General features: G+C 41.1%; 3 non-coding genes across 3 annotated transcripts; 1 reads left to right on the forward strand and 2 right to left on the reverse strand.

Moving 5' to 3' along the window:
• The first annotated feature begins 10,221 nt into the window (after positions 1-10,221).
• Positions 10,222-10,293, forward strand: trnae-cuc (transfer RNA glutamic acid (anticodon CUC)). The gene has a single exon. It is a non-coding gene; the product is annotated as a tRNA-Glu (tRNA).
• Positions 10,294-16,796: 6,503 nt separating this feature from the next.
• On the reverse strand, positions 16,797-16,870 carry trnan-guu (transfer RNA asparagine (anticodon GUU)). Its single transcript has one exon. It is a non-coding gene; the product is annotated as a tRNA-Asn (tRNA).
• Positions 16,871-17,203: 333 nt separating this feature from the next.
• trnan-guu (transfer RNA asparagine (anticodon GUU)) lies at positions 17,204-17,277 on the reverse strand. The gene has a single exon. It is a non-coding gene; the product is annotated as a tRNA-Asn (tRNA).
• Positions 17,278-17,748: the final 471 nt, after the last annotated feature.

Consider the following 17,748-nt stretch of genomic DNA (forward strand, 5'->3'; position numbering starts at 1 on the left):
ATAATGAGTCCCGCTGCGTGAAAAACATTGATATTTGGGAAGAATAATGTTAACCCATTTACATTTTCTCCTCCAAAAGAAGGAAAGAGGAACGTTCATTCCTTATAGGAGAGTGATTTTACGAAAATAACTCAGTGTGCCCGCGGAAGTCAAAGCGAAGCATTAGTATGCCCCAGATGATGTCGGAGACCTTTGTGGTATTCACACAGACGTCCCATTAAAGCAAAACCTGCAGCGCCGAGAACAAGAAAGATGCGGCACTCATCGGAGCGGGCTGGAGCTAAATGACTCGAGTCCGGCAGCCCTCTTCACTGTTAGTGTTGTACTGGTGGAGATGAAAGGAAAGCCGTAGTATCACTTCACAACCTGAGGGACAAAAGGACCCGTCTGTGCACAGTGTGACTCTGGAGTTTCGGCTGAAAATGAGACTATCTGAGGAACATGCTGATAACCTGAAAAAGTGAATGTTGTATCATCCTCTAAGTCCCGCAGCCATAAATTAGGCTTTACTACCGAGTAGTAGTGGAGTCTAAAACATCTGCGATAAAGTCAGGAAAGGGAGTTTTCTGTCCTACAGTTTGAATGTCTGTTTGGGCAAAAAACAGACACTTATTTATTCAACTCATGTGAATTTCATTAGACAGCAGCAACACTATATGACAGTTTGCTCTGTATCCATTTATCACTTGTTGCACTGGTTTCCAAACTTCCATTTAAGTGCATCCAAATTTTTTATACTGCACCTTTTGGCATCACAGTAATCAGTGTACCTGGTGGACATCGGACAGAAAATGAAAAAGCAAACCACCACAGCTCCTTTTCCACAAGATAATAGCTCGAAATGGCTGAGAACGTGCATGGACGCTGAGTGTGGAGCTAACAGCAGGGACTAGATGTGGGTTTATTACTGACTGGTCAACAGTGCATTTATAATTACTGGGGCTTACCGACCTGTTTGTCCCAAATGAAACAATTTGTCGACCCCCTTCCCAAACCAGAAGTGACCTGATGGCCCACATGATTTTGCCCAGACGTGTTATATCAGCAGCAACTGTGTTTACAGCTGGCATATCAAAGAATATGGGCTAATGCACCCTAAAAATAAGGTTTGAGCGCAACAAAAAATAAAATAATCCAGAGAGTATCAGTTCTTTTAGTTTTGAGAGCTTCTATTAAAAATATGTCCAAACAACAAACTACAATGAGTTTGAGGAGTTATCGTTCCCTTTACAATCCTGGGTATTTTTAATTACCAATCTGATCCATCTGAAATCGTCCACGCATATTAAGATAGGGGAGGGGACTTGAAATCCTGAATTTAAGTTGAAGAAAAATGAAGTTATCGATTTTAACATCACCTCAACTTGAATTAAGGGGCATCACCATAGCTCACGTAGTTGAGCTGGCGTCCCATGTATAGGGGCTATAGTCCCCGACGCAGCGGTCATGGGTTTGAGTCCCGCTCATGACCATTTGCTGCAGGTCCTTTCCCCATTCTTCTCTCTCCACTTTCCCGTCTCTTTCTCTGTCCTATCTAAGAAAGCCAAAAAATATCTTTTAAAAAAAAACCCAAAAAACTTGAATTAAATTTTTAAATCAACTAACACAGAAATTCATTCAACAATGCATTCATTAAAGTGGTGGGAATAAGACCCTTGGATTGCTTTTTAAAGTGTAGAATGAATGAAGTAGCACCAATCAAGTGCAAAAAGGACATTACAACATCAAAAAAATACACAACTTGGAACTGACTGTTGTCTCTATTAAGCCAAAGATTACTTGGTTAACCAGTTTAAACCAATGCCACTATAATATATACACAAAATGTCTTAAACATAACACCAAACTGCAGGGACTCAACCTTATAGGGCACAAACACCTGTGTCAAAGTGGAAGGGCACAGTACAGCAGCCAGCTCAATGTACCTTTTAGTGCGGGTAGCAAAAAGAAACTCTTTTTAAAACATCTGTCCTCACCTGACCTATTATTAGAGCCAATCTGAACTGCACAATCACTCAACCCACCCACCGTATCTTTCTGCAGTTCCATTTCATTCAGTTATCTTCATGATCTCCAAACTGCAACTTGCTTGTCATACCTGTGTGTTACAGTCATGAGTAAATATACCGTTAAAGTTTAGGCCAGTCTATTCGTAGTGCACAATCACACAAGAGGACCTGCAGCCTCTGGTGCTGCATGTGGTTTAGAAAGTTACAGAGAAGGGAAGAGGAGGTGGAAAGTGGACGAGTAATCACAGCATAACCTGTTGAACGCAATGTAAGTTATTTATACCTTGGTCAGAATGCTGTGTTGCTACTTTTACCTGACCAGCCCAGTGGCATCACTTCTTCCAGTGAAGATGTTAAGAAGTGTTTGACAGGTTTTTGGTCCCACACTGGAGCTCTGATCTGTGCTGTGATAAACTGCACCACAATGTAATTAGTGAAGGTGTTTATCATGTTGTTTAGCAGTAGATGCTTCTTAAATAGACATCCAAATGGGGTTTAGATAAATACGTGTTTTTTAAAACAGCATTGTCTTCATGGAGTTTGGCTGTCCAGATTGTGTTTCACTCCAATAAAAACTAAATTAAAGTGAAGACGGGGACTGTGATGCATATTGCGTTTGGTTTTATTGTAGATATACGTTACAGTGGGTGTAATATTTCTATTAAATGTAAGGAAGATGTCAGGTAAACAAACTGTTGTTTCATTTCTTAGTCCTCTGTCAAAGCTTCTGTTAAAACTCCTGTAATTTGCGGCAGCCGCTCGGCGCGCGGCGTCAGGGCTGGGAGCTGGTGAACTCTGACAAATGAACAACGTAGCGTACGTGAACAGAAGGCCCGCCGACAGCTCCTCGGGGCCCCGCTCTCTGCATCACCGTGGCAAGATTTTAATCAACTGCAGCTGTAAAGGTTATGCTTTCCATGCTGAACGCTGTTTGACAGAGTTTTGAATAAGTCTGTCGCCCAGATCGCTGCAGCTGGGGGAATAATGGGCTGATAAATCATAAAAGCGGCTACTCTACATGCACAGTCACCTTCCTGACGGGATATTTTGGTGTGCGGGTGAGCTGTGTATGCTCAGCTTGGCACAGTTTTAACACTGGAGAAATTCTAACCGGAACACCACCGGCACAAATGATGACAATCGCTGTGACGAGAAAAGTGCTCAGCTGCAGAAAATAATGTTTGGAAGACTTTCTGTGACATAATGCTGTGCGTTAGGGAAAATTCTTGGGGGAGAGACCTACAGCTTGGATGCCAATGCAGAGTCAATGCTGTGCCTGGAGCTTCTATCTCAATACAATCTCTCATTTAATGTTTCTTTCATTAGTCTTTGTAGAGTTTTACCCTCCATACTCGCATATAAATACAATACTGAGCCAAAACTGTTTTGGAGAAGCCGTCGTTAACAATTTCGCTCTCATCAAAGCCTGTCAGCTCATATTCTTCCCACATCCAACACGCTGAGATGAGAACTGAGATTGTTCGACCTTGACATGTGATGCTGTTGCAGGATAATGAATGTTATTGCTTCATCTGCATGTGGACATCATGATACGAGTGTCTACTACAGCTTTTCAGATTAAAATTCAAAATAAAGCTGACAGACGTTTCAGCATACAGAAAACAGCCAAGTTTCACCAGGAAGCAGCGATGCTTTTATTTTATTTGTGACGCCCACCAACTCTGTTTATTTTATGTAGCACCAATTCACAACATACATCACATAGCAGCTCACACAGGAAGATCTTACAAAATTTAAACCAAGAAACCCCAAATAAATCCATAGATTCTCTCTCCTCTAATGTCAACAGTCCACATGTGAAGTATTCAGATGCTTTACTCAAGTTAAAGTACAAATACACCAAATAAAAAAAACTCCAAGACAAGTAAAGGTCCTGAAATCACACTTACGCATCAAATGTAGTTAAAATATTAAAGTGAAAGTCCTGATTTGGTCCCTCTGACTGATATATAAACATGTATTCCATCATTAGATAATTAATATGAAGCATCAGTGTGTCAGCAGCAGGTTACTGTTGCAGCTGCTGCAGGTTTGAACTACTTTAGAACCAGTTTTAAAAACAGGGACAGCAGGTAAATCTGAGACACTATTAATGGGAGCATAAAGAAGAAAAAACTAAGTTCTGATACAATCATCTGTTTTCTGTTTCTCTCTTATGTTTGATTTTTGCTAAGACATTGGATGATTTGAACATTTACTGATGACCACCTTTTGGTGGAGCTGTTAGCAACTCCTAGACACTTCAGTCTGGCTTCAATCTGCTTCTCTGACTTTCAGTAATACATTTCATCAACAGCCAGATGGATTCTTATAAAATTTTGTTCAGACATTCATGTTCAGAATAAATTGTAACAAATTTATCCTGAATCCTTTGAAGTTTTAACATGAGTCAAAATCAGCACAAAATTCAAATTTGTCCGATACTTTGATTCGTGATCTGCAGAACTTAGACATTTGTGTTTAGTGCACCAACTAGCGTGCTGCAGTGCTAACACAAGATGGTGAAGACAAAGAAAGCATGCTTGTTAAACATCATTCTGCCCTTTGACAGACAGTTTAGACATCCAGGTGTGCAGTGGGCAGAGCAACTCCTTTATACTGCTGCTTTATCGGGACCACTATGTTGCAGAACGTTTGTTAATGCTGGTATTTTTATGATTGTTATGTATGAGCGCATTTGGAATTTAAGTCATTGTTCTGGTGACATTTGAACCAATTATATTGTGTCAGCTGTAGTTAACATGACAACAGTCCACTCCATCAGCTTAGTGTTGGGATGAGTTCAATTCAAGTCAGTGGCCTACCTGTTGGTGTTAGCATGTTTTCAATCCATCACATTAGTAAGAAATAACCAAAATATCCCAGAAAAGTCAAGATTTTACATTGAGGTGATAAAAGAAAAATGCACAAACAGCTTGGAATTTAAATTATAAAAGGACTAAGCAATTCACAGAAAAAAAATGTGGCCGTAATTATTTGTAGGGTGTGGGTGAAAAATTGGATTAGAATCACTGATTTGTGACCTCATGTAGGCTTGTTAAACTCTGTCACACCATCTGCTACAGAGCAATAAAATCTTGTAGAGCTGAGAGTTAGATGATCTTTGTGAGAATGAATATGCGTTGTTTATGTTCTCAAATAAATCAATAATCTTTTGGCATTTATACAACAGCTATAATATCCCTGAACTTAACATCCATCCATCCATTATCTATACACCAGTTAGTCCTCACTAGGGTCGTGGGGGGCTGGAGCCTAACCCAGCCGACTTATGGTGAAGGCAGGGAACACCCTGGACAGGTCACCAGTCTATCACAGGGCTACACTTAGAGACAGACAACCAAGCACACTCACATTCACACCTACGGACAATTTAGAATCACCAATTAACCTCAACATGTTTTTGGACTGTGTCGGAAGAAGCTGGAGAACCCGGAGAGAACCCACGCTGCACGGGGAGAACATGCAAACTCACCAGGACACGAACCGGCGACCTTGCTGAGAGGCAACAGTGCTAACCACAGACCCACCTTGCAGCCCTGAACTTACCATGACAGCATTAAATATCTTAAAAACTTAAATTAAGAAATAATCACTTATCAGGAGCAGCCATTACTAACTAGTTGCTGCAGCTCAAGGCAGCAGGATTCATTTTCGCACGAACACATTCTACAAAAACCCAAACTTTATCGATTAAAAACTGAGACAATGGAAATGTCACAGACTGTTTGACTGACAGGTGAACTCTAGCAAGTGAAGTGCAGAAACATCACAGCAGTCAGCACCTGGAAACAAGCGCTGAGTCAACGCTACAAAGCAAACAAATTAGGACGTCACAGATGAGTATCTGAAAATGTTTTGAGAGTTTTCACAGCTTTTTGGTTTTTTAATTGAATACTTGTGTTTTCCTAGCGGCGTAGATAATCAAATTAACGGAGGGTAATTGTCACCGAGAGCCACGTGTTCGTCCTCTGCCTCGGTGGAAAGCTTTTGAAGGCACTTTAGAATGAACTCTCGCTCGTCGCTGCTTGCTCTCTAATTCAGTAATTATGTTGAGAGATCACAGGACTGATTCATTATAAATACTCCGCAGTGGACCGCAGAAATGGAAAAGGACTGCGCTGTACTTTGAAAAATTTCTACTCCCCATCTATTATTTTAAAAAGAGATGCCACCATTATCTCACGGTGCACAGTCCTGCTCGTCTCTGAATGAAGTTTATTATTTATATTTCTTTGGTGTTTTTTATTTTTTTTATTTTTTATGGCGTTCTTGGCTCCTTTGAAGACGAGAACATTATCTTAATGCTCGCTCATAAAACAGCATACGTTTTATTTTTCATAGCACATAGTTGGATTCTTCTCTTTTTTAAAAGGATTTTTCAACAACCAGCATCTGTTCAACACTTTGTGTGGAGTCACTTCCAAACTGTCACTTTTCATCACATATGAACACAATAATGGAACAAATATTATTTATTCAGATTTCATGTGTTGATGGATTTGGTGAATACTGATTTAAAGCTGATTCATCATCATGCATCACACTCTGAAGAAGGCTTCATTAAAACATTTGGGTTTTTTTTACCATCTGAGAGCCACTTTTTTAGAGGTGGCACTCGACTGAAGACTATTTTTATATTTCCTTGCAATCTGCTTTACATTCCTTGTGATTCATATGAACAGTTGGTGTGTTGATCCAGTCCTGTTCTAACACATTGCCAGTTTAACTATGCATCTTTTGCTCATTGTACATTTCAAAATCTCCGACTGTATTAAGGTGCTTTTTCTGAGCGCAGCTGCAGCTGTTCAGGAAGCTGTGGCTGGATTTACGGTTATTGTTCAGACTTCGGCTGCTGCTCCTGCTGCGGTTTAATCTGTGGTGTTGTGGATGTCCAGCCGTTCCTGTGTGAACCTGCAGTGCTGCTATGACAGGTGTGTTACCAGCACGCAACAGGAGTTTGAGAACACAGTAGCTCAGCCAACAAAAGCATCGCTGCACCCACACTACCGCTGCATGTAGTCGCTGTTACGCCCATTAAAAACAAATGTGTCACAGCCAAAAGTCCTGCCAACCAAATGGCCACAGTCACAGCTATGTCATCCCAAGGCTGCATTCATAATCACAGCTACAGTCTGTGTGCAGCAGTCAGTGAGAGCTGCTGAACCAGCTCCTCTAGTTTTCATTTTAAATAGCCGTGGTGCAGACTTGTGTCTGAGCAGCCTCAGCTGAGGGTTCTGACTCTGCTGTGGTCTCCGCCAGCTCAGCCCTTCTCCACGGGTCAGAGGAAGTGCACATGTTAGGGTAGCTACAGCAGTCTTCTTGCTGTGACCTTCTGGTGGCTACGTAAGAGCTCTTTTTTACCACTAAAAAAAAAGAAATAAGATAGGTTGGTCACAATAAAAAATATTAAGATAATCAAGATAAAATTTAAAAACAACTGTAAGATAAAGTTAAAAAGTCAAAACATTAGGGTCTAACTTGAGAATAAAACATCAAAATTATGAGCTAGAGTCAGAACTGTGACAAAAAAAAGTAATCTGACTTATTGAGTCAACTTTTTATCTTGACTTTTGTTCACACACACTATTTTTGAAACTTCCTTGTTCAGTCATGTGTACACACAGTTTTGCACTGCAGTTGGCTACAGTCCTGTTGGATTTTACTTCCATTTTCTGTTGTGCTCTAAAGTGTTTAATAAGAATTTAATTTTGAATGTTTGGAGTGCCGTTGCAGCACTGCTACCTCCTGCAACACTATCCAGTTTTATTTCTATCTAGCTTGTTTTTTGCCTCAGCGTGCAGGTAAATTTCACTCAATCATTTGTTTATTTACTGTGCATCTTCCAACCTCATTCATGATCTCACGTTACAAAGCAGTTGTGCTTTACAACAGCAAATAGACGGTTACTGCTGGACAAAGCACAGACCATTTTTTGTGATACAGAAATTTCAATATATTCTTAATATAATTGTTCAATTGTAGTATTTTTTAAACAGGTATCTTGATTTTTTTTTCTTCCCACACTGTCATCACCTTTTTCGCTACTTCATCAACTAACTTTTTTTTTTTGTTCTCGTACAAACTGTTGGAAAATACTAAGAAATGTCCATCACATTTTCTTAAAACACAATCCTACACACAGAAATGTTTGATTTTAGTCAGTGCAAAACCCAAAAGACAAAGAAATCTCATCCTATTCAAGAAGCAGGATGTTCTCGCTTTAAAGGATGATTAAAAACAGTAATAAGTGTCGTGTTTAACGTGTGTATTATAATATCTTGTGTGGATAACTTCCCACCTCCATCTCCCTGCCAACCACACTCCAAGAAACTGTCAGTAGAAATAAAATGAAAATCATCCAGATGCTTCTCTGAGAAGACCAAAAGAGGCCAAAGAAGTTCTGCATTTTTTAAACAAACAGCACATCTCCAGAAGTAAGAAAAAGAAACAACAGGAAAAGACTTAGAGGAAAACTTTGACAACTTACGTTCAACAGCTAGCAGTGCCGCATTGTGCTGCCTTCTGAACAAACCAGTCCCTCTCTTCTCACACTCACATGTATGAGGCAGAGGGCTTGCCTACCCAGTTTAAACTGGCCAATCAGGACACATCTCTAATCCAATCATGTCTGAGGTTCCACCTACTCAGTTAACCTATGAAATAGCTGCTTTGGAGGCGTGGCCTCTGCAAGGAAGAACTCAGGTGATGACTTCCGTAAACTTTCATTTTTCTAAGAGGCCGAGGCCGAGTGGTTTAAGACAAGACAAGTAAACTTGACATTTTCCCTGTATCGACTGGACTAAATATACAGAAAAAGAAAAAGGTGTGTTTTTCATGTCCAGCGCTTTAAGGTCTACATGTGGTCAGACTGGGAGCTCGAGCTTCACAACACATATGAACCTTAAATATTGACAATATGTCAGAGTTGTGTGATTTTTTGTTTTCTTTAAATTAAAGGCTATAAATTGATTAATTCAGCTTTAAAGCATTCAGACTTAAATTTTAGAGACTTAATGCTCCAACTCTCCTCTATCACAGATGAATGCACCACTGTGCTGTAAAACCTGTTTCTGTGCGTTCAAGCAGTTACTTAAACACCCATGTCAGAGAAAGTGCTACATGCGATAAAGTCGACCTCTTTCAGGTTGAAGGACCCTTCAGACGGCTCCCGTCAGCCCAGACAAACCTCAATACGTCCTCTGAGAACCAAAACGCATGAATATTAACATAGCTGCTTAATGTTTAACCACGCCACTGGAGCGTATCAATAGCACAACGACTGTATTTCATTTTCTGCTGAGGAGAGATCAATGAGGGGCCTGGATGCAATTGGGTGATTTACTTTGGTCCCCAGGGGATTCTAGCTGCAGATCGATGAAATGCAGGGAGTCATCAATCATGAGTCAAAGGTTGGGAAGCATTTTTACGGACGTCTGAGGAAGAGTGAAAGGAAGAGCGGGTGAAGATGTGTGGGAGGGTTTTAAAGGATAATAAGTTTATTTGATTTCATAACTTTACAATCACACAGCACCCAATTAAATGATCTGTAAAATTAACAAAACATGTTGAGTGAATTTCCTGGCTCATAAATGTTGCCGTTTCTGCTATTTTTAATTTATATATTTCAAATCCAACATTATTCACATTCATGTTTACTTGCTAGCAGTCTTCCCCTGTGTCTGGTGGTGCACTGCAGCAAATTTTGTAGATCTGTAGAAAATTGTGAAACTATTGGCAGGAATGTCCAGCGCATCACTTGTATGCATTAGAGTTAAAAAATTTGAGATTAAAAAAAATCAAGATCAAAGCTTAATAATCCAGAACAAATTCTTGAAAAATCAGTTTGATGGGAAGGCAAAAACTTCTTCAATTTAGAAAATAAAATATAACAACAGATGGAAATGGAGGCTACAGATACAAAAAATAATCATGTTTAATAGTTGGGAAGTTGGATCAGCAAGAAACTCTCCCGGTTCCACCATCAGTCCAAATTATTTACAACTGAGTTACAACAAAATCTAGGTCTTTTATCTAGGTCCATCTTTTATTTACTTGCTGAGTCTGGTTATTTAAGTACCTTAACACACAGATGGAGCACTTGCTGCTGCTAACACGATGCTAAACATCCATATCAGGTTCCCTCCAGCGTTGCTTACTGATTACATGTGTTTATAGCAGACAGGACCAGTCCCTGGTGGTCTAGTGGTTAGGATTCGGCGCTCTCACCGCCGCGGCCCGGGTTCGATTCCCGGTCAGGGAATACCTTATTGGAGTAGTGACTCTGAGGCTTTGGACTCTTGGTCAGGAGGTTGGAGGTTCAAGCTGCCACTTAGGCAATCCACCTACTCTATCTGGTGTATGGGATCTTTAGAGCGATCCAAAAGTCAAATACTGTAGTTCGGTGCACAGCGGAATATTATCTTTCAACAATACCTGTTCACTATTATTCACTCTGCATTATTTACACGTTAGCAGCTCTGTAACCTTGGTGAACAACAACAACAACAACAGGTGTTATTTAAGAAAGAAGTCATCTGCTTTTTTTCATCATACTTAAAATTCCAGTAGCTCCGCGCTGCATTACAAGAACAGTGGCATGTGAAGCCAGTGAGTGCACATTTCCAAGACTCATTTTAACGAGTCATCTGGAATACTTAAAGAGTTAACTGGAGAAAAGTGTGCTCATCCAACACAGTGTGAGGTACTTCAGGTTCTAATCTATGACATTATATCAACAGGGAGCTGTCTAATTAATGACGCTGACCCCAAACATACATAAACAAGGATGTAACTAAGAAGAACAAGGAGACCTGTGTATCCTACTTTGTGTACTTCAGCAGTTCATTCATTGAAAAGTGTGTGACACAGTGATCCCACACTGATCCATCTGTAGTATTACAATGCAGTCTAACACAAAATGTCATTCCTGTACAACTAAACTGTAGTATGGTTTGAGGGGAATGTGTTTTCTGCCTGGTTTGATAAAATATCACCAGCATATTTCTAATGAATGCATTTCCCCTCAATAATTGTATTGCTTTACTGTTGCTTCTTTTCATCCAACCAATTATATATTAGACAAGGAAGAGCTTGTCATCCTGGTAGCCCCCCAAAATGGAGGAGAAGCATCTAACATGTAGTGAAAGGGTTGTATTTTAACCCAAACATGACATTTTTGATAATCCTAACCAAGTAATACTGGTGCCTAAACTCAACCAGTCTTCTAACATGTGAAAGTGTCATAAAAGTGTGATATTTTCCTAAACCTAAGCACAAAGCAAGTAAAAACTTGAAACTTAAGCCCAAGACTCACTTGTTCTTATGAACTGAGAATGGAGTTTAGTTGAATAGGACCAAAATTTTGTGGCGCCAAGGTCGAATATTGTGCTAGATCCCTCTTTTGTTAATCCTGTCGCTACAGCAAGTCTTTATTCAAAAAAAACTTGCTGTTATTTGATTTCCTCGCTGATTTTAAGACAAGTTTCTCATCATTTTCAGTTCATACAGCCTCATGACTGCAGGCCTTTGTTGTCAAAAGTGAGTGAAGAAATTCTAAAAGGAGCATTTGTTCTGTTTCAAATGTACCAAAAGTACGGGTTTGAAATAACTTTCTGAATGTGGAGAGTTCAAGAACACACTGCAATTCCATGGAAGGACGGACAAAAGAAATGTTGAATTGGAGACACCAGTTGAACAGACGACGAGCCTGGATGTGACTTTGTTTTGGCTCTTTCCGTACAGAGGCAGCAAAAGATTAAAAAAATGCACCGGTATACGTGCACCTTCCTGTCTTTACTAGCAGTCAAAGATGGAACAGGAGCTTCTAACGTAGTGAAAGAGAGTTTTGGTGGAACAAAACAAGACATTCAAAGATGCCAGTTTCAGTTTTTCTTTTTTTTAATTTTATTTTATCAATTTGTGACATTTTGTCGTCCTCTTGATGATGATTTAGAGTCTCAGTGGACTTTCCACAGGGACTAAGAACCTTTCTAAGAAACTATTTTTTCTACTGAAACAATGTTTTTGTTTTAAACTTGGTCGATGAGTTGTATACGTGTGTATTTTCCCAGTATTTTAAAAAAAAACATATATCTGCAGCTGCAATCATGTTTTTGCAGCATCGCTTCACCTCCAACCTTCCTTCTCCCAGTCATGTAATTTTTGTGCCCAAACTTGTCCAAGGCTTAACTGTGGCGGCGGCAGATCAGAAGACCGTAACATGGATCAGTCCTGAAGGCACTGACAAACAACTTGTTTAGTCTGGAGAACTCTGAGCTCTGTGAGGCGAGCCGCTTAGTGTCGGTTGCAAGCGAAAAGGAAAACCGTTAACATATGAGGCCAGGTAATGGTTAAGTTGTTCGATGGAGAGAGGCGAAGTCCTGTCAGCTCTGAATACATCAACTCAAGGCTGTTTATAAGGTCACATAACCCCAGTAATCCTGCAGCAGCATGCGTGTGTGTTACATGTGTAAGACAAGTCAGACATGATGGCGTGTTCGCCCTCAGGTCAGGAGAGCAAAAATCTACAGCAAGTATTTAAAGGCAGCTCTGTTTTTGTCCAACAAATCTCTGTTGTATTTCTTTATTAGCAAGCCTGCACTGCTAAGATGATGCATGTAGGCATGTTGCAGAAGCAGGATTATTAACCCTGCTTCACCCAGCATGCATTTTATTAGGTTTGAGGCCATGTGGGCTGGTGTCACCCCTGCTAGGACATGTGTGACTTTGGTGCCAGATGGCCCAGATGGCTCATTAGGCTGGAGCTGTGAGCCACTGGCATAAAAAAGAGGGGGAAAAAATAAAAAAATAAAAAAAAAATCCCTCACCTGAAATACAGCTCAGTTCAGAGGAGATGGTGAAACTGACAAGAGGCTAACGTCATGAAAGACTGTCAGAAAAAGTACGAAATCTCCCCCTCTCACCTTCACGGCAAAGGCTTACTGCTTATCTGTGCTCCTGAAGGTGCAGCCGGCTAACAAAATCTTTACAGAGGAGGCGCTCGGCGGAGGGTTACCATTTCACTCCTGCAACCTCAGATGCCCTCAGCAGATCGCGCTTTCACAAAACTGACAACATTGTGAGATGGGGAGCGAGCGAGGGGATAAAAACAGAGAAGTGACGGAGCAGAAGTTCCTCCGAGTGTCAAGTGCTCATGAAATAATTAGCTGCTCCCGTTACCTCCGTGTCATAGCGGGTCCTGACGCTGTCAGTCACACCGGCCGCGGGCGACGCTTCTGAAACGCCACCGAGATAATTAACCTGCCGGCGGGCAGGGCGAGCAGCAACATTTTGGATGTCAAGACAAATCGCGGAGGATCACGGCGGGAAACCACAAAGAACGACGGAGCTGCAGGTCAGCTGTAAACACCTGCCTCTCCCTGTGAAGGCTGGCTCGTTGGCCGTTGGCTACGTTAGGCCACATTTCCACTGAAGGACTTTTCTGACAACCTTTAAGGAACTCAGTTTTTCTATCTTTGTTACCACCAGAGGCACCAGGAGCTGAAAAAGCTTATCTTTGTTATATCTCATTATAAGTGAAATATTTGGGAGTTTTGGTGGAACAAACAGGACGTGTCAAGGTTTCAAGATTTGGGCAGTTTTGTGACATTTTGTTGTCTCTTCCTCTCTGTGACCATTTTGTTCTTTGTGGACCTTTCCCCAGGGACTTGAGGATATCAGTTTTTTGGTCTTTGTTACCACTGGACACATCAGCAACTAAAAAGAGAAGATCTGCTGCAAATCTCAATTCAAATGGAATACTTTGGGAGTTTTGGTGGAACAAAAGAAGACATTCAAATCAATTTTTGACATTTTGTTGTCCTCTTTATGATGATTGTGAGTCTTGGTGGACTTTCCCCATGGGACTAACAACATTTTAAAAAATAGCTTTTTCTTCTGAAACAATGGTTAATTGTTTGCATTCTCATGTATTTTCTCAGCATTTAAAAAAAAAAAAAAATCTGCAACTGCAAACATGTTTTTGAAACCCTCTGGTAGGTGGATTAATGACAAAGTCCAGGCTGTGTGAACCCTCTGAATCCCAAAATCTGTTGGCTGCTTTGAAAGGCATGTTCTCATTAACGAATTGACAAAAAACACCATTTATCGGAGCCAGAGATTGTGAAAACTGTTGGATTATTTTCAGCTTTCTTGCAGTTCTTTAACATATCATTTGTGCTTCTGTTGGGGGGAATCAAAGCTTCAAATTGTAATATATTATCAAAATCCCCTAATTCTACACTTTGCACCAGTTTTAGCCTATAAAAATGCTAAACAACAAACACTGTGCTCCTTAGCTTGAGTGAAGAAGTGGAATAATAAATGCAGGATGGTTTGAAACGGCACACAGAGGAGCTGTTTGGCATAAGTTGTTGGAAGATAGATTCAGCATGGTGAAACGTCTTTCTTTTTTTTTTTATAGAAGCACACCTGGACACTTGGAACAATGTTGCACAAACACAATCCAGGTATTTTCAGCTTTTACAAACCAAATAAATAGATTTAACTTGTATTTTTTTCATGATTTATGGGATTACAACTTTGTCACACTGCACAATCGATATTTTTGAGTTCCTCCTCCTCGTCATGGTTGTGCTGTTTCCATAGAAGTGTAGGACTTTATATTACGGCGAAAATTGAGCCCATAGCGACTGAAAATGCGACCGTCTGCCTCGACGTGTTCTGCCTCTTCATGTAATCCCGGACCGACTCCGTGATGTAGAGATCAGGGCTCTGTGTTATCAGACCATCTGCTGCAGGACTTCTTGTTCTTTTTTTGTGGCTGAAGACTGTACTTTATGACTTTGGCTGGATATTTGAGCTTCTTGTAATGCTCCGGAACGATCAGATGCCTCCCTGATGGTGCTGTGTGATGAATACGAATCGTCTGAAGAGGCAGCACATATGACGGCCTCCTGTACAGCTGGCAGTCATCAGATGGATTTACATTTATGAGCTTAAGCAGAGTAAAAATCGCATCACAAGGCCTGTATTATGAGTTATTATATTTGCTGGACCTAAATTAGACGTCTCGTCTGAAAAGCCTCATTTATCGGCTTAAATGAGGCGTTTCAAATTCGCAGCAGTCACACCCATACAGGTTAAATGTATTATATCGCCTGTATTTATATTTCCAGCCCCACTTAGACCTGCATCATCTGCCCGTTTGCTGTCATTTGCAATTTTCCGCTCCTCATCTGCTTACACATTTCAGCGTGCAAATTTCGGATTACTGTCTCATTTTAGAAATAGATGCAGTTACTCATTCTCTGACTTTTATCTCTTTGTTTTCCTCGTTATGCGTCCCGTTACTGTTTCCGTAGTTTTTATTCGGGCATAAGAAGGCAGTTTGCTGTAATCCTGGAGCTCTAACTGCTCCATTCGAAAGCATAAATCTGTCTCGCTGGAAAGTTTGCACTGTCGTCTCTCTGCCGCGTCTCGGGATAATTCACATCAGGTCTCTGTAAACACTGAGGCAGGTGATTCTTTTGTTATTTTCCTCCTTCGACGTGTTTGACTCGTGCTCCCCATCCACGAACTCAAACAACGCTCCCTCCTTGGTGTGTTTATTTAATGAAGCGACGCATTACACCGCTTCTTTCACGCAAATAACACGACCCTGCCGACGGTTTGTAACCTGATAATTTACATGGTAATTTCGCTGGAAGTTGTTCTGAGCTGATGTGGGCGGCTGACGCTCCCATTTACTACTGGAAATGGAATAATTCTCTCACGTAGATGAATATTTTCCTACCTGCACTCAGACTGCTTTGTATGTAGATGTATGCTGCTGCTGTCGCCGCCGCCGCCGCTGGTTAATGTGCTCTGGTGTAGCGTCTCGGTTTGCCCCCCGTTCACTGTTTATGAGGTGATTGACTGTGTGTGTCGAGCAGCATGAGATATAGAAAAAAGATACTGTGTCTAATCATGCTGCTGCTCATGCTCGGGGTAGGAAAACACCGAAACATGGGAAACATCCCAAATATTTCGGGAACACAGTTAGTTGATCGACGACACAATCAAAAATAGTAAAAATGTGCTAAATATTTGCTGATTCCAGCACCTAATAAGACACATTTTGCTCATTTTCTTTGTTATATCTCGGGGGAAATTAAATCTTTGGGCAGTTTAAAGACGTCTGCTTCCTTGCAGCAAAGTTTTATAAACCAAACAATTAATCGACCATTCAAAAAAGTCATCAAGTTACATAGGAGGTTGTTCTGTAAGTAACACCTGTCAAGAGATTTTTGTGGAATTTGAGTGAAACTTCCAACGAAGTGGTTAGAATAGAGTAGAATATTTTCTTAATCACCCATTGTGGGAAATTTACAGCAGCATCCAAAAATATATAAGTACAAGAAAATAACAATAATTAAGTAATATACATCCTGGTGTCCGCACACAGCAGGTCCAAGGCCCCACCGTCTCCGGTTGGGCAGTCCACACACTGGCTGAATGTGGGGAGAGTGGTAGAGAGCGATGTATGATTAAAGTCTCCTGAGATGACGATCAGAGACTGAGGGTGTGATGTTTACAGCTGGGACTATGGATGAGTTCACAGGGTGCAGCAGCATCAGCCGAAGAGGGGGGGATGTAGACTGTAATCACCAGGACATGTGAAAACTCCCTCGGCAGGTAAAACGGCTGCAAACCAACCGCCAGGAACCCCGTTAAATGTGTGGTAAATTGATTTCAAGAAGTCAGCATGTCGATTCCTGTTATCTGTAGCAGTCGTCATTTCCCATGATATTATCACACACAAAACGTCCCTGGGTGGGCTCGAACCACCAACCTTTCGGTTAACAGCCGAACGCGCTGACCGATTGCGCCACAGAGACGTCTGTAGGCTTATAATGGTAGCAAGATCATGCATCCTTAGATGATCTTGCTACAAAGTCGTATACAGCGAGTCCCTTGACATGTCTCCCCTCACCTGGCAGTTTCAAAACCATTCACACCTTGAGGCATGTCGATCTTGGGTCTTCAATGGGCCATGAGCCATGTGTTTTGTGGAGAAGAATAAATTGTAGAGACTCGCAACCAGTCAGTTAGAACTGAGGAACCCCGCTAGACGTGTGGAAATTGATTTCAAGAAGTCATTATGTAGATTCCTGTAATCTGTAACAGTCGTCATATTTCCCATGATATTATCTGGATATTTAAGCACAGAACGTCACTGGGTGGGCTCGAACCACCAACCTTTCGGTTAACAGCCGAACGCGCTGACCGATTGCGCCACAGAGACTTCTGCAGCCTTACAATGGTAGCAAGATCATGCATCCTTAGATGATCTTGCTACAAAGCTGTATACAGCAATGACCCTGCCATGTCTTATCTCACCTTGCAGTTTCACAACCATTCACACCTTGAGGCATGTCGATCTTGGGTCTTTATTGGGCCATGAGCCATGTGTTTTGGGGAAAAGAATAAATTGTAGGAACTCGCAACCAGTCAGTTAGAACTGAGGAACCAACCGCCAGCAGTTCAACATTCTTCGTGCAGCGCTGCTCTTTAACGCTAACATGCCAGCATTACATCATCTCTCATTCACATACATGGCGAGTCTCCCGCCTTTCTTCTTACCACTCTCCCTCCATCTCCGGTCTGCTCTGACCAGGTGAAATCCGTCCAAAGTTCCAAGCGAGGTTACTGAAAGATCATGAAATTAATTTTGTTCAGAAGGGCTTCAGCTAAACTTTATTTATTCTATCTGCTC

This window comes from Stegastes partitus, unplaced genomic scaffold (genome assembly GCF_000690725.1).
Source record: "Stegastes partitus isolate 25-593 unplaced genomic scaffold, Stegastes_partitus-1.0.2 Scaffold461, whole genome shotgun sequence".
In the NCBI taxonomy this organism is placed as follows: Eukaryota; Metazoa; Chordata; class Actinopteri; family Pomacentridae; genus Stegastes; species Stegastes partitus.